Below are 19,712 nucleotides of genomic sequence, written 5' to 3'. Positions count from 1 at the left end.
ATGTTAACCATATGTTTGAGAATAGTGCATCAAACATTCAAGATAAGTAAGAACTTTTGTAACTGTTCACTCTTAGAGTTACAGTTACCAACCAACTCTTTACAAGTAAGTAACTTTTAAACATTTCTTTTCTAGGCAAAAGTCCCAATCCTTTCAAAATTCTTTCCCTGGTTCTTAGAGCATGAGTGTTCTCAGCGGCAAAAGTGGGGGTCACTAGGGACTAGTGACTAACAGACAGTGTCAGAATAGGTTCTTTAGAAGCAAAAGTCAGAGTTCCTTAGGGAAACTGGGCAAACAGGTGAGTACTTTACTTCTAGGGTTAGAAGAGGGTTCAGGGGCTTCGCAGAAGACACCCTAGCAGGATTCTAACATTGGGACCGGGTGCATTGGATGAGAGACCTCCCCATCACAGAAAACACCACACAGCTACACAGAAATCCGAACAGGCTTCCGGTAAGTACATACCCAAGCCAACACAGTTCCTCAGCATTGAAAAAGAATGTGCAGCAAGAGGTCTTCAAGATCTGCAGCCAAATACCTGGTCAGTGGATTCCATGTTGTGGTAACTGAAAACAAGACCTCAGAAGGGACTTTGCAGCAGGGATCGATGTAGAAGGCTCTAGGCAAGGTTTCCCTCGCAGCTGAATGTTGTTCTGCAGATTTGGCGCCTTTTCAAGGAGCACAGAAGTAGACAGAAAATCACAGTTGAATTCTCATTGTTACAAAGGACCAGCACTCTGCTTCACACGATTCGTGTCTCTGGAGATCCACCAGGATGCCCACGAAGTTTCAATGAGATGCAGAAGACTGTGCGCTGCACAGTGGATAAGGTCCGAGGGTATTGGGGTATTGCAGCAACGGAAGGTTGAAGCAACGTGTGGGATGGCTCAAAATGCAGGTCTTCTTGAGTCTAGTGGGTCTCACCAGGCTCTGGGTTCGGATCATCGTTTTCAGAGTCTCCAGGTCGATTGGAAGGAAGGGCTGCAGCAGGCTCGGTTTACACAGCAGGCTCTCCGGTCGCTGGAAACAGTTTCTGCTGCTTCTCCTTCGTCATCCTCTTCGGTTTAAGTTCCAGTGGTTGACTACTCTTCAGCTTCACAGTATTTATCAGGAATTACAACACAACCTCTGCATTCTCTCCCTGCATTTTACTAGAAGGGGCGGTCTGGTTGTCCAATCAGGACAGCCAGCACCCCCACTGGGATTTGTCCCATTCAGGCAAGGCGTAAGACAAAGGGCTGTGGAGTTTTGGACTCCTCCCTCACTTCCTGCCCTCACAGACAGACAGACTGGAGCCTGGGCGGGGAGTCCAGGGGACTCCCGCTGAAGATAAAAATCACACAAAAGAATTTCCTACGCTGGATGTCAGGGGAAGGAACAAGAAATGACAAGAAAGACTAAAATGGCAAAAAAAGAAGACAGGGGCCATTTTGGTCAGAATGTACACCCTTAGGTCCCTTTATTGCAGCCATGAACACAGCCCGCGGTAAAGGTGCACCAAATTAATACAAGGTATCACTGCCACCCGCCATTGAAGGTAAGCTTGTCCCTACAACAGAATTGTTACAGTTTTAGTGTAAAAGGGGATACATTGCATCTCCCCAGCACTCCACATACAGGTGGGGTGTGATGGTTTCACTTAACAAAATGTAAAAGGGATCCAAAGATCCTTTCTACCCTTGGGAACTGTAGTTCTCTAAAGGTTAGCAAAAGAAAGTTAAAATGAGAGCCCCTAAACAACCCTGCAACAACAGGCACTTATTGCCAACAAGTTGTTAAAGAGGATAACTTTAAAAAGACACTATGGAGAGTCTTAAAAATGACACCCATAAAAGGAGTTAAAGATTATGGGAGTGTGGAAAAAGGTTCCCACTCACTGAGGTATGAAGGAAAAATATCCCACCAGTAAAGCAAAATGTTCTGGGGTTGACCCAGGTCAGGAAGAGTGCCAGTTCTGTGGAAATCTTACCCAACACGGGCCAAAGCTATTAGGTGGACTTTCCGGGTTGTTCCACCTGCATAGCTCTTTAGTCATCGTCTTCGTCACAGTACCAGAGTGGTGTGTGTATGTATGAATGTCTATGGGAAAATAAGGGTCTAACCTACAATACCCTGCAAAGGTCTAGGCGATTGATAGAACATCTTGAAAGGGAAATATGGCATACCGTGTCTCACCCAAGGGGCCTCATCCCCACTCCCCAAGTCTTCTCCACCCAGGTGACCCTCCCTTGCACATCCACACCCAGGGCCAGGATCCAAAAGCAATGGCCTTTCCCTAGCCCCCTGGGAGGAGGATATATGAGAAAGGATGTGTGGCTACCTTCAGATTCTTCACAATCTGCAGTGTTCATGTTTTGCAGCGGATATGGTTTGTTTGACTGAGGTCAATACATTTATGGTGGAATTGACCGTAGTTTATTTTGCTGCAAATCTATTTGACTTTCAGCCAAACAAGCCAAACCCTTATATCCATCACCCCTCCCTTACTTAACTTATTGCCGTCGGCCAGCGCTTCTCTTACACCCCTGCAGCATCAGTTCCGTCCCTGCAACGTGGGTCAGAACGGGCGCCACAGGGTCCCCCGTCCACTTTACCCACATATTTATTTAATTGTATTTATTGTGTGTTTTAGTTCAAAATTGTATTTTTCACACATGTCAATCATAGTAAAAATAAATACATTATTAATCAGTCGGACACATTAATTCTATAGCAATACTAAAAATCCAAAACGTTTCCCAAAATATCTAAAACTCTAGCATATTTCCCCCAAGAAATCTAAAACTATAATAAAATCCTAATCCAAAACTCATCACCGGCTAAGAACCAGTCTAACCCAATGTGTTTTCTCTCCCTGGGGGTGGGAGGGGGCGGGAGGTAAAGCAGGACAAGATACGCACAAAGGCTTTAGGGATTGATCCCCACTCAAATAATACCGACACAGTCGCGTGCCTCTCAGACCTTTCCCCTAATCCCCAACACTTCCCTTGTCGGGAGCAAATTTATTTACAACCTCAGGACTTTAAAATCGTAGTCCCTGGAAGGGTGTTTCGTTAAGTATGGAGAAAGCACATTAACATTTTTAACTGACCAACTAAAATGGTTGTTAAACAATGATATACCATTAACTCTGCCCTCAACTCAATCCATACATACATATCTATACAACTTCATTTTTGATTTATTGGGGTTTCCCCCCCCCCCACAACTCCTCGGTTGACAAATCTATTTTTAGCAACAGTTCTCTACACAATCGCCCCCACTGCTCCAATGCTCTACAGGAAACCTTTCCCTGCATAGAATTATGATGGACAAAGAAAGAAGCAGGCTGGGGCACCAAAGTCTTGGCATAGAATTGTAGACAACCCCGATTTATAAAGGTCTGGACTGGAAGTTGAGCCAGTTCGTGAAGCACACCGGCCAATGGTACTGCTTTCGGGATATGGAAAACCTTCTTCCAGAACAATGCTTCCAACTTTGCCTACGAAATTCCCACATAATGGGATTCTGCAACCACATAGCCAGTCCCCTCTGGCCATGGCCAGTGGCCAGATTGCCATGGTCACAGACAACAAAGCTGCACTTCAGCACTCATTCTCCTGCACATTTCCATGCCTGCTGGTAGAACCATTTTCTCAGCATCAGTGGTAGGTTGTTTTATTTTGGTCAAGGAGAAGCTTACGTATGTGCCATCACTTCCTGGACATTGCAGGTTTCATTCTCTGCCAATTTCTGACTTCCTTTTGACACCATTGTTTTTGGGCAAAAAGAAGCGCTCCATCTCAAAACGAGTTCCTCATCTAACAAAAAATGTAAACTCCTGTGTTAAAGCCTATCACGATTACCTGAATTTCATGTACCGAATGAGGTGCACCAAAAGGCTGTTAAGTAAAATCAGGGGCAGGACAATCATGGTCCTCTAAAAAGGGTCCTCACAGGTGCTGTAGTGTTTTCTACATTTTGTAAGGAGCCCTGTTTAAAGAGCTGGGTGGATTCCAGCATCGAAAGATAGGCAAGGGACATTGCTGACTGACTGTGCTGGCCACGCCCATTCAGGAATTCAGTATTGCCTCTTCAAGGCTGGGGTTCTAGCTTTGCATCCAGTAAGCGCAGTCGCACTCAAACCTGCTTTGCTCATCACTTCACAAAAACAATCCCTCTGTACATGGCAACTTTTCTAAAACCTTTAAGCATTCAAATAAACAACCTCTCCATTTTACAGCACTCCAAAATAATTCTGCAACCAGGAGTACCCAGCTGAAGCAACCCATATGAACACATGCTTGCTGGTTACTTACAAACTTCCCACACAATGCACCAGCTTTGGATCCCTCTCCACCAAACTTCTTACCTAACTTCACTGTGGTGAGACATGCAGAGAATGTCACGTGCTTCAACCTCAGAAATTGGTAGGCACTGCCTTGTCTTATATTGACCACTGACCCTGGAAAGTAACAACAGTACTTCAGAATATTAATCTTAGAAAATAAACACTCAACAATGGTTCTTGCGAGCCCTCGGCATTGCCAGTGCCTCTGCTTTGCCAGTCACTGAGAAGAAAATACCCACACAAACAAGCCTTCAGTTGTGAATTCCTGTCAGCAGCACGCAACCCATAGCTGCAGCACCCACCACATAGCTGCCATGCTTGCCCCACACTAAGGATGACCACACAAATAACCCCTTCCAACTCTAGGGCACCACAAGACTTAGCAGCATAAAATAAAACGCTTACTTGGCAGTGCCCTTCCACAAGGTCCAACTCTGGGGTACTGCTCTCAGGTGTGGCTTCTACGAGCATTCCGTAACACCGAGCTTCCTCCAACCCACCACCCAAAAACCAAAGAACAATTCTCACAGTTATAACCATAGGGTGGCTACAGCCTCAAGAGTCGTGCTTTAAGCAAGTACTACTATTTGTCTGACTTCTTGCAACTCTTTGTTTACAACGTGTTTTACTTCAAAAGAAGAGTGCCTATACTCAAGCAAGTTCTAATCATCAAGCTGGCAATATTTCTTCACAGTGTAGAGAGACTAAGGACAAAGCACTCCATTCACACCCCACAAAGTGGTCATACATACAAACATACCCCCATACAATTCTGGCGAAGCGTTGAAAAGGAAAAGGGAGGTCTGGATGAACCCCTGAATAACATAGATGACCTTGACCTGTCTTAATCCATGTGCCGGTGGTCAGTCAAAATCTCGAATTTCTAAATATCGAAAAATATAATCTCGAATTTATTTGACTGAAAATAAAAAATCTCGAAAGTCATAATCTCGAAATTTTTCAAGCAATCTCGAATTTATGTCAATCTCAAAGGTAAGTAAAAACCATACTTTTTATTATTTTTATTTTATTTAATAACTAACTTTTTCTAAAGTAATATACACTATATGAAAAGTATTATAATATAACATTATTTAATACATTTATATATATATTAATATAAGTTTACAGATTTTGTATGTCAAACTCGGTCATATTTTTAACATGTAATACATCTATTTTCCTCTTGATGGTGCTATTGCATCAATAATAACAGTTGTATATATTTTAATTTTGTGTTTGTTTACTTATTTAAATCCACGTTACTTAGTCCTACGTAAAACGTAAGCGCCATTTTTAAAGTTCATATTCTATCGGTTTCTGCTGCGGTCGCGTCTCCTGCAAGCTGTTCCTGGATCTTCATGGATTTTTCTTTTTTTTTTTTCCTTGGATTACCTTTTTTCAACTGGATTTACTCGGATTACATGGACTGTGGATTTCTACAGGATTTCCTGGATTCGATGAATTATGGATTTCCAGTGGATTTACTTGCAGTCGCTGGATTACGGATTATGGCTACAACGTGGTTTTTTTATGGATTAGCATTGGCTTTTATGTCTGCATGAGGACTTTTCTTGTTTTTTCCCACGGATTTTCTTGGTTATTTTTTTATTTCGATCGAGTTTTTCCTGGATGTGTACTCGAATATTTCTTGGCTTTTTTTTTTTAGGTAAGGATGGTTTTTCTCTGGATGTGTATTTTGATTTTTTTGAGTTTATTTCCAATGGATTGCCGTTCCAGTTCCTGTATTTTGCATCACCAAGATGTTTTATTCGCAATCACTTTTGCCATGGCACAATGGACTGCACCTTTATATGAAACGTGAGTAATTTTTTTTAACATTTCAAGTTGAACGCTATAGAGTCTAAGAAGGTTTCTTTATTTTGGGGGTCAAAAGCTTCTATTAACTGTATCAGTTTTCCTTCATAGTCTCTGTATTTTTTTCTCGGTTGTGCCTGGTTAGTTAAGGAAACGGTTTGTGTCAATTTAAATTGTTGGTGTTGTTCTTCATCCTGCAAGTCGCGTAAAAAATGCCACAACGTGGGGTTATTGATGTTAAATTGTTTGTTTAACCTGCTGTGCCATCCCTCCAGGGCGTTATTCGTTCTAGGTGTTTTTTCTAGGGTTGCCTGATAACAATTCCAAATATTTAATGGGTATTTTGGCCTTCTTCTTGTGCCACTTCTGGTTAATTGTCCAATCCATGATTTTTCAAAATAGTCTAATAGTCTAATAGATCACTAAATTCTTCCTCATGATTTTTGTAAAAGGTACCATCAATTAAATGTTCATTAAATTCAGTTACATAATCTATTTGTACAAAAGCCAATGCAAAAAGTTTTTTAATATTAAACTGGTAGCAACTGTCCTCCGTGTATTTTGTGTTTAGACCTAATTTCTGCATTTTGCGCCATATACTCTGTGTGAAGTGGAAAAAACATCCTTGAATTCGGGTATTTTCGAAAATTGATTTAAAACCGTTGATTTGTGCTGTCTCGTAATCCATGATTATTGTAGTTGGGTTTGCATCAGGGATCGATTGTTTTATTTTATCAAAAACGATTCTGTACGCCTCTTCAGTCTTTTTCGGCATTAATGTATACACAAGTGGAATTGTCTTGCCGTTTATTGTACCATGAATGGTATAAAACTGGAGGAATGGCTGCGGGCATACTTTAAAAGTTGCGTCACTTTGCCATTTTTCACTGTTAGTCAGATGGTGGAAATTACTTGCAGTGGCGAATATTAATATTTTTTCGCGGTTTAAATCAATTGTCGCTTGGTGAAAAATGTCTCAATTTTTTGTTGTTTTAAATACATCAGGGATTGTAATGTCTTCAAAAAGCCTTGGTACAGGTGGCATATTTTCTATTTGTTTTCTAGCTCTGTTTATTGTCCGTTGCATTAACCTCTCACCTGGTAACTGTGCAGCGATATGTATTGGTAAATGGTCACATACTTTTGACACAACCGAGCCACTTGGTTCCCCGAGACTTTCTTCAGCCTTTCTTTTTAGCTCTGAGAGGGGTTTTTTTTATAATAATATTAGATTGGTCCGGTAGATGATTATGTTCGTTTTTACTGTGCACATTTGTTCCCTCAGTAATAGCTCGAGCCGTGCATTTATTTTTTATATTCGGCGCATTTCTAGTACACACGCTCATTCTTCTCATATTCCTTATGATAAACGTATCCATTTAATGTCAGCTGTTTTCCTCCCTTTTGGTTTGTCACAAATTTCAATTTTGTATTCTAAAACAAACGGAAGAAACGTTTTCTGTCATATATCTCTAAGTAATATGTTTTTTTACTGTTATTCCACTTCAATGTTTTATAAATAGTACCTGGTGTTTTGCGAATCAAACTCAAGCGATTTCCCGCAGTACAGCATCAAATGTCGTCCTATCAGGTAATGACGGTTTGGCAATATCGTTATTCCAATCTTGGTTCCTGAACAAGGTTCTTTACTCTTGCTTTTCACAAATCAGTTTAACCCCTTCTAAACTCTTGATTCTAATACGTATGTTGACAGTATGGTGGGGGGGGGGTGATCGGGTGGGGGACAGGTGGGGAACCCCCCCCATCATAAAATGCTAATTTTGTTTTTTCTTTATTTCTATTTATGCATGTTCGTTTTTTTTTCCACATATACGTATTCGAGATAGTGACCCTTTTAACGAGATGTATATATTTTCGATATTTTATTTTTCGATATTTTTTTGTCGAGATTTTGGTAGTTTGAGATTATTTTTTTGGTATTTTGACTATAAACCCCCATGTGCCACCTCCTAGCATTCTCCATAACACAGATGACCTTGGCCTGTCTGAATCCATGTGCCACCTCCTAGTGTTCTCTATAACATGACGACTTTGGCCTGTCTTAATCCATGTGCCCCCCTCCTTGAGTTCTGCATAACGCGGATGACCTTGGCCTGTCTGAATCCATGTGCCCCCTCCTACTGTTCTCCATAACACGGATGACTTTGGCCTGTCTGAATCCATGTGCTGCCTCTTAGTGTTCTCCATAACACGGATGACCTTGGCCTGTCTGAATCCATGTGCCCCCTCCTTGTGTTCTCCATAACACAGATGACCTTGGCCTGTCTGAATCCATGTGCCCCCTCCTAGCGTTCTCCATAACATGGATGAGCTTGACCTGTCTGAATCCATGTGCCCTCTCATAGCATTCTCCATAACATGATGACCTTGGCCTGTCTGATTCCATGTGCCCCCTCCTTGTGTTCTCCATAACACGGATGACCTTGGCCTGACTGAATCCATGTGCCCCCTCCTAGCGTTCTCCATAACACGGATGACCTTGGCCTGTCTGAATCCATGAGCCCCCTCCTACTGTTCTCCATAACATGATGACCTTGACTTGTCTGAATCCATGTGCCCCCTCCTTCTGTTCTCCATAACACGGATGACCTTGACCTTTCTGAATCCATGTGCCCCCTCCTAGCGTTCTCCATAACATGATGACCTTGGCCTGTCTGATTCCATGTGCCATCTCCTAGTGTTCTCCATAACATGGATGACCTTGGTCTGTCTGAATCCATGTGCCCGCTCCTAGCGTTCCCCTGCTGCCCCTTTGGTTTCAGGAGTGCTGGAGAACATTAGGGCGGAATCTCCACCAACACTGCCCCCGTGTGGCCTCTCAACTGTTTCAGTCCCCCGGCCAAGGGGAAATGGAGGATTTCATGTTGGGCGCGTGAGTGCGCATTGAAGTGACCCGGCCGGGGGGAAATGGAGGATTTCATGTTGGGCGGGTGAGAGCACATTGAAGTGACCCGGCGGGGAGAAATGGAGGATTTCATATTGGGCGGGTGAGAGCGCATTGAAGTGACTGCTGCAACACCGGAAGCCTCGAGCCTCCCCAGAGTGCACAGGGACGGCAGCTACTGCAATACCGGAAGCCACTTCCCCCAATGGTGGCCAGGGACCAGAGGCGTAGACAGGCTAGGGCCTGAGCGGGCAAGGCCTACCCAAAATCTGTAAATGCTCACTCAGCAGCGCTGTGAAGACATTTATACAATAATGTCACTGCGGTGGGACCAAACATTAGCTTCAGGCCCCACTTGTAAGACAATCCTGGCTGCGCCTCTGCCAGGCACTGCAGCACCGGATGTCACTCTCCCCAGGGTGCACGGGGACTGAAGCTACTGCAACACCAGAAGCCCTGAGCTTCCCCAGAGTGCATAGGGATTGCAGCTACTGCAACACCGGAAGCCTCGAGCTTCCCCAGAGTGCACAGGGATTGCAGCTACTGCAATGCTGGAAGCCTCGAGCCTCTCTGTAGTCCTTAACTGAGGGTAGCCTTCTCCAGACACAGTCAAGGATGTGGGGGGTCACTGCCAACAGAAGCAAGGTCACTTACTCCATGTCCTCCACATTCCACATGCTGCCCTGCATTACCCTCACAGTGCTAAACTGAGGGGAGCATTCTCAAAAAAACAGGCAAGGATGCGAGGGTCACTGCAGGTAGAAGCTAGGGTACGTCCTCCACACTCCACGTGCTGCCCTGCATTACCCTCACAGTGCTTAACTGAGGGGAACATTCTCCATGCACAGGCAAAGAGGTGAGGCTCACTGCCAGCAGAAGCAAGGTTACTTCCTGCACATCCTCCACACGCCACGTGTTGCCCTGCATTACCCTCACAGTGCTTAACTGAGGGGTGGCTTCTCCAGACAGAGGCATCTCGAGCCACCATGTCCTAAAATGGTTTAGGGGGGCCGTACATTTGATCGGCCCCCTAGGTTTGGGATATAAAGGGCCCTTTCACATGCAGGCTCACATGGGCATGCTGACCGAGCTTCCTGGGCTTGTGCTGCTCTTTTATTAAATGCATCCCTATAGAAATAGATATTGTGCAGTGTCATGGACAGCTTTGCAGTGATTACTCTCCGCAGGGTAAAATATAATAAAAAGAACAGGCAGGGGGCTGAGGAGTGTGAGTGACGGAGAGGAAGATGAGACCCAGAGACAGGCAGAGTGAAGAGGAGGCCAGTAAAGGAGGGTCCAGGGAGAGCAGGAGTGTGAGCGACCGAGAGGAAGATGAGGCCCAGAGTAGGCAGAGTGAAGAGGAGAGGCCAGAAAAGGAGGGCCCGGGGAGAGCAGGAGTGTGAGCGACCGAGGGGAAGATGAGGCCCAGAGTAGGCAGAGTGAAGAGGAGAGGCCAGAAAAGGAGGGCTGGGGAGAGCAGGAGTGTGAGCGACCGAGACGAAGATGAGGGCCAGAGACAGGCAGAGTGAAAAGGAGGGTCTGTGGAGAGCAGGAGTGTGAGCAACCGGGAGGAAGATGAGGGCCAGAGACAGGCAGAGTGAAGAGGAGAGGCCAGAAGAGGAGGGCCCGGGGAGAGCAGGAGTGTGAGCGACCATGAGGAAGAGGAGGCCCAGAGACCGAAGAGGCCAGAAAAGGGGGGCCCGGGGAGAGCAGGAGTGTGAGCAACCGAGAGGAGGATGAGGTCCAGAGACAAGCAGAGTGAAGAGGAGAGGCCAGAAAAGGAGGGTCCGGGGAGAGCAGGAGTGTGAGCGATCGAGACGAAGATGAGGACCAGAGACAGGCAGAGTGAAAAAGAGGGTCTGTGGAGAGCAGGAGTGTGAGCAACCGGGAGGAAGATGAAGGCCAGAGACAGGCAGAGTGAAGAGGAGGGCCTGGGGAGAGCAGGAGTGTGAGCGACCGAGAGGAAGATGAGGGCCAGAGACAGGCAGAGTGAAAAGGGGGGCCCGGGGAGAGCAGGAGTGTGAGCGACCGAGAAGAAGATGAGGTCCAGAGACAGGCAGAGTGAAAAGGGGGGCCCGGGGAGAGCAGGAGTGTGAGCGACCGAGAGGAAGATGAGGGCCAGAGACAGGCAGAGTGAAAAGGGGGGCCCGGGGAGAGCAGGAGTGTGAGCGACCAAGAGGAAGATGAGGGCCAGAGACAGGCAGAGTGAAGAGGAGAGGCCAGAAGAGGAGGGCCCGGGGAGAGCAGGAGTGTGAGCGACCGAGAGGAAGATGAGGCCAGAAAAGGAGGGTCTGGGGAGAGAAGGAGTGTGAGCGACTGAGAGGAAAATGAGGCTCAGAGACAGGCAGAGTGAAGAGGAGAGGCCAGAAGAGGAGGGCCCGGGGAGAGCAGGAGTGTGAGCGACCGAGAGGAAGATGAGGCCAGAAAAGGAGGGTCTGGGGAGAGCAGGAGTGTGAGCAACCGAGAGGAAAATGAGGCTCAGAGACAGGCAGAGTGAAGAGGAGAGGCCAGAAGAGGAGGGCCCGGGGAGAGCAGGAGTGTGAGCGACCGAGAGGAAGATGAGGGCCAGAGACAGGCAGAGTGAAGAGGAGAGGCCAGAAGAGGAGGGCCCGGGGAGAGCAGGAGTGTGAGCGACCGAGAGGAAGATGAGGCCAGAAAAGGAGGGTCTGGGGAGAGCAGGAGTGTGAGCAACCGAGAGGAAAATGAGGGCCAGAGACAGGCAGAGTGAAGAGGAGAGGCCAGAAGAGGAGGGCCCGGGGAAAGCAGGAGTGTGAGCGGCCGAGAGGAAGATGAGGGCCAGAGACAGGCAGAGTGAAAAGGAGGGCCCGGGGAGAGCAGGAGTGGCAAAAGACGAGAATGGGGATGACCGGGGGCAGAAACGCTCGGTCCTAGATACTAATGGGGTGACGACGATATTAAGGGGAATATAAACCACTGACCTTCCGACTCTGGAGATAATCCGGCGTCACGTCGGTCTCCCGCAGGCGAAGAGAGACCGGACATGAGCCGAGGAGTGTCTTCCGAAAGCGCATGTCCAAAACACTGCACATGCGCATGCCCAATTCCTCAAGACAGCAGATGCGCATGCCCAGCACCGTCACACCGCATATGCGCATGCCCAAAACCGAAACGTGTTTTGGTGCGCACGCTCACTGAAGGAATCTTGACCGCAGAAGATGGTGCGGAACTCTCTAGTGCGCATGCTCGTCCCTAGAAACATTTTTCTGCGCATGCGCCTGAGCGAAAAGTTCCTTTTAGACGCGATCGGTATCGGCAGCCTCGATCCTCGGCTGGCGAGGCAATCTCCCCACACTGCGCATGCCCGGCACCATTAGCACTGCGCACTGCGCATGCTCCTCATATTTAATGACATCACATTCCATTGGCCCACACAGCATCGCAGTCAGTGGATTTAGGATTCAAATATGTAAGACACGATAAACCAACATCAGAATCACCAAAAAAGAAAATTTACCCTCAAACCCGTATTTATCCATTTAAAATGCAAATTAATATATCATCCGCCCTCGAAAAGAATGTAGTGTGAAAAATAATAAACAGCTCTGGAGAAGCGCTCCTATTGGAACACACTATCAAGAAAAGCCTATCTCTGCAGAGTACAGTGCATTCAAGGTACTGCTGGCAACACAAGTAAGAGTATAAGGCCTGGTTCTCTGCATCAAAGCCTAGCCCTGCAGAGTACAATGCATTCAAGGTACTGCTAGTAACATGAATAAGAGTATATGGCCTGGTTCTCTGCATCAAAGCCTATCTCTGCAGAGTACAATGCATTCAAGGTACTGCTGGCAACACAAGTAAGAGTATAAGGCCTGGTTCTCTGCATCAAAGCCTAGCCCTGCAGAGTACAGTGCATTCAAGGTACTGCTGGCAACACAAGTAAGAGTATAAGGCCTGGTTCTCTGCATCAAAGCCTATCTCTGCAGAGTACAGTGCATTCAAGGTACTGCTGGCAACACAAGTAAGAGTATAAGGCCTGGTTCTCTGCATCAAAGCCTAGCCCTGCAGAGTACAGTGCATTCAAGGTACTGCTGGCAACACAAGTAAGAGTATAAGGCCTGGTTCTCTGCATCAAAGCCTAGCCCTGCAGAGTACAGTGCATTCAAGTTACTGCTAGCAACACGAGTAAGAGTATATGGCCTGGTTCTCTGCATCAAAGCCTAGCCCTGCAGAGTACAGTGCATTTAAGGTACTGCTAGCAACACGAGTAAGAGTATATGGCCTGGTTCTCTGCATCAAAGCCTAGCCCTGCAGAGTACAGTGCATTTAAGGTACTGCTAGCAACACGAGTAAGAGTATATGGCCTGGTTCTCTGCATCAAAGCCTAGCCCTGCAGAGTACAGTGCATTCAAGTTACTGCTAGCAACACGAGTAAGAGTATATGGCCTGGTTCTCTGCATCAAAGCCTAGCCCTGCAGAGTACAGTGCATTCAAGGTACTGCTGGCAACACAAGTAAGAGTATAAGGCCTGGTTCTCTGCATCAAAGCCTAGCCCTGCAGAGTACAGTGCATTCAAGTTACTGCTAGCAACACGAGTAAGAGTATATGGCCTGGTTCTCTGCATCAAAGCCTAGCACTGCAGAGTACAGTGCATTTAAGGTACTGCTAGCAACACGAGTAAGAGTATATGGCCTGGTTCTCTGCATCAAAGCCTAGCCCTGCAGAGTACAGTGCATTCAAGGTACTGCTGGCAACACAAGTAAGAGTATATTGCCTGGTTCTCTGCATCAAAGCCTAGCCCTGCAGAGTACAGTGCATTCAAGTTACTGCTAGCAACACGAGTAAGAGTATATGGCCTGGTTCTCTGCATCAAAGCCTAGCCCTGCAGAGTACAGTGCATTCAAGGTACTGCTGGCAACACAAGTAAGAGTATATTGCCTGGTTCTCTGCATCAAAGCCTAGCCCTGCAGAGTACAGTGCATTTAAGGTACTGCTGGCGACAAGAGTAAGAGTATAAGGCCTGGTTCTCTGCATCAAAGCCCAGCTCTGCTGACTACAATGCATTCAAGGTACTGCTAGCGACACAACTAACAGGCCGATTCATGGAATCAACGTGCGCCGAAAAAACGCGTGCGAAAACGTGCGATTCGCAGAGAAACAGCGAAAATCGCAGTGCAAGTGCGATTATCGCACAGAAAACATCACACATCAATTCATGGAAGTCTGTGCACGCGCGAAATGTGGGATGTGCGCTGAGAAAGTGCGTGGCGCACGCTGGCTCACAGGTCAACGAACGCCGTGCGATAAGGCCACAGCGAATTCGCACATAGCATGTGACGGACCACATGATTTCCAGCCTGCACAAATTGCCGGCCCACCCACCCTTGCGGCGTGTTTCCTGTTACTTTGAAGGAGCGCTTTACTTACCGAACTAACGCTCCTGCCTGCAGTCTTCCTCATCACAGCAGCACTGCGAGCTGAGTTCTTGCTGGTACACTCGCTTCCTGGAGGGGGCGGAGCCCTTGCCGGGCACGTGACGGACCACGTGACTTCCAGCCTGCACAAATTGCCGTCCCAACCACCCTTGCGGCGTGTTTCCTGTTACTTTGAAGAAGCGCTTTACTTACCGAACTAATGCTCCTGCCTGCAGTCTTCCTCATCACAGCAGCACTGCGAGTTGAGCTCTTGCTGCTACACTCGCTTCCTGGAGGGGGCGGAGCCCTTGCCGGGCACGTGACGGACCACGTGACTTCCAGCCTGCACAAATTGCCGTCCCAACCACCCTTGCAGCGTGTTTCCTTTTACTTTGAAGAAGCACTTTACTTACCGAACTAACGCTCCTGCCTGCAGTCTTCCTCATCATAGCAGCACTGTGAGCTGAGCTATTGCTGGTACGCTCGTTTCCTGGAGGGGCGGGGCCCTTGCCGAGCATGTGACGGACCACATGATTTCCAGCCTGCACAAATTGCCGGCCCAACCACCCTTGCGGCGTGTTTCCTGTTACTTTGAAGAAGCGCTTTACTTACCGAACTAACGCTCCTGCCTGCAGTCTTCCTCATCACAGCAGCACTGCGAGCTGAGCTCTTGCTGGTACACTCGCTTCCTGGAGGGGGCGGAGCCCTTGCCGAGCACGTGACGGACCACGTGACTTCCAGCCTGCACAAATTGCCGGCCCAACCACCCTTGCGGCGTGTTTCCTGTTACTTTGAAGAAGCGCTTTACTTACCGAACTAACGCTCCTGCCTGCAGTCTTCCTCATCACAGCAGCACTGCGAGCTGAGCTCTTGCTGGTACACTCGCTTCCTGGAGGGGGCAGAGCCCTTGCCGAGCACGTGACGGACCACGTGACTTCCAGCCTGCACAAATTGCCGGCCCAAACACCCTTGCGGCGTGTTTCCTGTTACTTTGAAGAAGCGCTTTACTTACCGAACTAACGCTCCTGCCTACAGTCTTCCTCATCACAGCAGCACTGCGAGCTGAGCTCTTGCTGCTACACTCGCTTCCTGGAGGGGACGGAGCCCTTGCCGAGCACGTGACGGACCACGTGACTTCCAGCCTGCACAAATTGCCGGCCCAAACACCCTTGCGGCGTGTTTCCTGTTACTTTGAAGAAGCGCTTTACTTACCGAACTAACGCTCCTTCCTGCAGTCTTCCTCATCACAGCCGCACTGTGAGCTGAGCTCTTGCTGGTACACTCGCTTCCTGGAGGGGGCGGAGCCCTTACTGGGCACGTGACGGACCACGTGACTTCCAGCCTGCACAAATTGCCGGCCCAACCACTCTTGCGGCGTGTGTCTTGTTACTTTAAAGAAGCGCCTTACTTACCGAACTAACGCTCCTGCCTACAGTCTTCCTCATCACAGCAGCACTGCGAGTTGAACTCTTGCTGGTACACTCGCTTCCTGGAGGGGGCGGAGGCCTTGCCGAGCACATGACGGACCACGTGACTTCCAGCCTGCACAAATTGCCATCCCAACCACCCTTGCAGCGTGTTTACTGTTACTTTGAAGAAGCGCTTTACTTACCGAACTAACGCTCCTGCCTGCAGTCTTCCTCATCACAGCAGCACTGCGCGCTGAGCTCTTGCTGCTACACTCGCTTCCTGGAGGGGGCGGAGCCCTTGCCGAGCATGTGACAGACCACGTGACTTCCAACCTGCACAAATTAACATCCCAACCACCCTTGCGGTGTGTTTCCTTTTACTTTGAAGAAGCGCTTTACTTACCGAACTAACGCTCCTGCCTGCAGTCTTCCTCATCACAGCAGCACTGCGAGCTGAGCTCTTGCTGGTACACTCGCTTCCTGGAGGGGACGGGGCCCTTGCCGAGCACGTAACGGACCACAAGATTTCCAGCCTGCACAAATTGCCGGCCCAACCACCCTTGTGGCGTGTTTCCTTTTACTTTGAAGAAGCGCTTTACTTACCGAACTAACGCTCCTGCCTGCAGTCTTCCTCATCACAGCAGCACTGCGAGCTGAGCTCTTGCTGCTACACTCACTTCCTGGAGGGGGCGGGGCCCTTGCCGAGTACGTGATGGACCACATGATTTCCAGCCTGCACAAATTGCTGGCCCAACCACCCTTGCGGAGTGTTTCCTGTTACTTTGAAGAAGCGCTTTACTTACCGAACTAACGCTCCTGCCTGCAGTCTTCCTCATCACAGCAGCACTGCGAGCTGAGCTCTTGCTGCTACACTCGCTTCCTAGAGGGGGCGGGGACCTTGCCGAGCATGTGACGGACCACATGATTTCCAGCCTACACAAATTGCCGGCCCAACCACCCTTGCGGCGTGTTTCCTTTTACTTTGAAGGAGCGCTTTACTTACCGAAGAAGCGCTCCTGCCTGCAGTCTTCCTTATCACAGCAGCACTGCGAGCTGAGCTCTTGCTGCTACACTCGCTTCCTGGAGGGGGCGGAGCCCTTTCCGAGCACGTGATGGACCACATGATTTCCAGCCTGCACAAATTGACAGCCCAACCACCCTTGCGGCGTGTTTCCTGTTACTTTGAAGGAGCGCTTTAATTACCGAACTAACGCTCCTGCTTGCAGTCTTCCTCATCACAGCAGCACTGCGAGCTGAGCTCTTGCTGCTACACTCGCTTCCTGGAGGGGGCGGAGCCCTTGCCGAGCACGTGACGGACCACGTGACTTCCAGCCTGCACAAATTGCCGGCCCAACCACCCTTGCGGAGTGTTTCCTGTTACTTTGAAGAAGCGCTTTACTTACCGAACTAACGCTCCTGCCTGCAGTCTTCCTCATCACAGCAGCACTGCGAGCTGAGCTCTTGCTGCTACACTCGCTTCCTAGAGGGGGCGTGGACCTTGCCGAGCATGTGACGGACCACATGATTTCCAGCCTACACAAATTGACGGCCCAACCACCCTTGCGGCGTGTTTCCTTTTACTTTGAAGGAGCGCTTTACTTACAGAACTAGCGCTCCTGCCTGCAGTCTTCCTTATCACAGCAGCACTGCGAGCTGAGCTCTTGCTGCTACACTCGCTTCCTGGAGGGGGCGGAGCCCTTTCCGAGCACGTGATGGACCACATGATTTCCAGCCTGCACAAATTGACGGCCCAACCACCCTTGCGGCGTGTTTCCTGTTACTTTGAAGGAGCGCTTTAATTACCGAACTAACGCTCCTGCCTGCAGTCTTCCTCATCACAGCAGCACTGCAAGCTGAGCTCTTGCTGCTACACTCGCTTCTTGGAGGGGACAGAGCCCTTGCCGGGCACGTGATGGACCATGTGACTTCCAGCCTGCACAAATTGCCGGCCCAACCACCCTTGCGGTGTGTTTCCTGTTACTTTGAAGAAGCGCTTTACTTACTGAACTAACGCTCCTGCCTGCAGTCTTCCTCATCACAGCAGCACTGCGAGCTGAGCTCTTGCTGCTACACTCGCTTTCTGGAGGGGGCGGAGCCCTTGCCGGGCACGTGACGGACCATGTGACTTCCAGCCTGCACAAATTGCCGGCCCAACACCCATGCGGCGTGTTTCCTGTTACTTTGAAGAAGCGCTTTACTTACCGAACTAACGCTCCTGCCTGCAGTCTTCCTCATCACAGCAGCACTGCGAGCTGAGCTCTTGCTGGTACACTCGCTTCCTGGAGGGGGCGGAGCCCTTGCCGGGCACGTGACGGACCACATGACTTCCAGCCTGCACAAATTGCCGGCCCAACCACCCTTGCGGCATGTTTCCTGTTACTTTGAAGAAGCGCTTTACTTACCGAATTGACGCTCCTGCCTGCAGTCTTCCTCATCACAGCAGCACTGCGAGCTGAGCTCTTGCTGCTACACTCGCTTCCTGGAGGGGACGGAGCCCTTGCCGAGCACGTGACGGACCATGTGACTTCCAGCCTACACAAATTGCCGGCCCAAACACCCTTGCGGCGTGTTTCCTGTTACTTTGAAGAAGCGCTTTACTTACCGAACTAACGCTCCTGCCTGCAGTCTTCCTCATCACAGCAGCACTGCGAGCTGAGCTCTTGCTGGTACACTCGCTTCCTGGAGGGGACGGAGCCCTTGCCGAGCACGTGACGGACCATGTGACTTCCAGCCTGCACAAATTGCCGGCCCAAACACCCTTGCGGCATGTTTCCTGTTACTTTGAAGAAGCGCTTTACTTACCGAACTAACGCTCCTGCCTGCAGTCTTCCTCATCACAGCAGCACTGCGAGCTGAGCTCTTGCTGGTACACTCGCTTCCTGGAGGGGACGGAGCCCTTGCCGGGCACGTGACGGACCACGTGACTTCCAGCCTGCACAAATTGCCGGCCCAACCACCCTTGCGGCGTGTTTCCTGTTACTTTGAAGAAGCGCTTTACTTACCGAACTAACGCTCCTGCCTGCAGTCTTCCTCATCACAGCAGCACTGCGAGCTGAGCTCTTGCTGGTACACTCGCTTCCTGGAGGGGGCGGAGCCCTTGCCAAGCACGTGACGGACCACGTGACTTCCAGCCTGCACAAATTGCCGGGCCAACCACCCTTGCGGTGTGTTTCCTGTTACATTGAAGAAGCGCTTTACTTACCAAACTAACGCTCCTGCCTGCAGTCTTCCTCATCACAGCAGCACTGCGAGCTGAGCTCTTGCTGCTACACTCGCTTCCTGGAGGGTACAGAGCCCTTGCCGGGGTCGTGATGGACGATGTGACTTCCAGCCTGCACAAATTGCCGGCCCAACCACCCTTGCGGCGTGTTTCCTGTTACTTTGAAGAAGCGCTTTACTTACCGAACTAACGCTCCTGCCTGCAGTCTTCCTCATCACAGCAGCACTGCGAGCTGAGCTCTTGCTGGTACACTCGCTTCCTGGAGGGGACGGAGCCCTTGCCTAGCACGTGACAGACCACGTGACTTCCAGCCTGCACAAATTGCCGGCCCAAACACCCTTGCGGCATGTTTCCTGTTACTTTGAAGAAGCGCTTTACTTACCGAACGAACGCTCCTTCCTGCAGTCTTCCTCATCACAGCCGCACTGTGAGCTGAGCTCTTGCTGGTACACTCGCTTCCTGGAGGGGGCGGAGCCCTTGCCGGGCACGTGACGGACCACGTGACTTCCAGCCTGCACAAATTGCTGGCCCAACCACCCTTGCGGCGTGTGTCTTGTTACTTTAAAGAAGCGCTTTACTTACCGAACTAACGCTCCTGCCTACAGTCTTCCTCATCACAGCAGCACTGCGAGTTGAGCTCTTGCTGGTACACTCGCTT

The 19,712-nt window shown here is 49.2% G+C and overlaps 1 protein-coding gene across 2 annotated transcripts in view; it reads right to left on the bottom strand.

Annotated features, from left to right (window-relative positions):
- The window catches only part of LOC138517039 (zinc finger protein 615-like), a 57,222-nt gene extending 45,118 nt beyond the window's left edge, over positions 1-12,104 (bottom strand). Inside the window, exons 1-2 of one of the 2 annotated variants that reach the window (XM_069632554.1) lie at positions 11,993-12,102; positions 4,352-4,444 (exon numbers count right to left, since the gene is read on the bottom strand). The gene's annotated coding sequence lies outside the window, so the exon portion shown is untranslated. Of the gene's footprint in view, positions 1-4,351; positions 4,445-11,992 lie in introns of both variants that reach the window. The other variant, XM_069632555.1, reaches the window with a different exon arrangement.
- Positions 12,105-19,712: the final 7,608 nt, after the last annotated feature.

This window comes from Ambystoma mexicanum, chromosome 6q, assembly GCF_040938575.1.
Source record: "Ambystoma mexicanum isolate Mex_15411 chromosome 6q, UKY_AmexF1_1, whole genome shotgun sequence".
Classification (NCBI taxonomy): Eukaryota; Metazoa; Chordata; class Amphibia; order Caudata; family Ambystomatidae; genus Ambystoma; species Ambystoma mexicanum.
The sequence above is the reverse complement of the archived record's forward strand: the minus strand, read 5'-3'. Positions and strand labels throughout refer to the sequence as shown.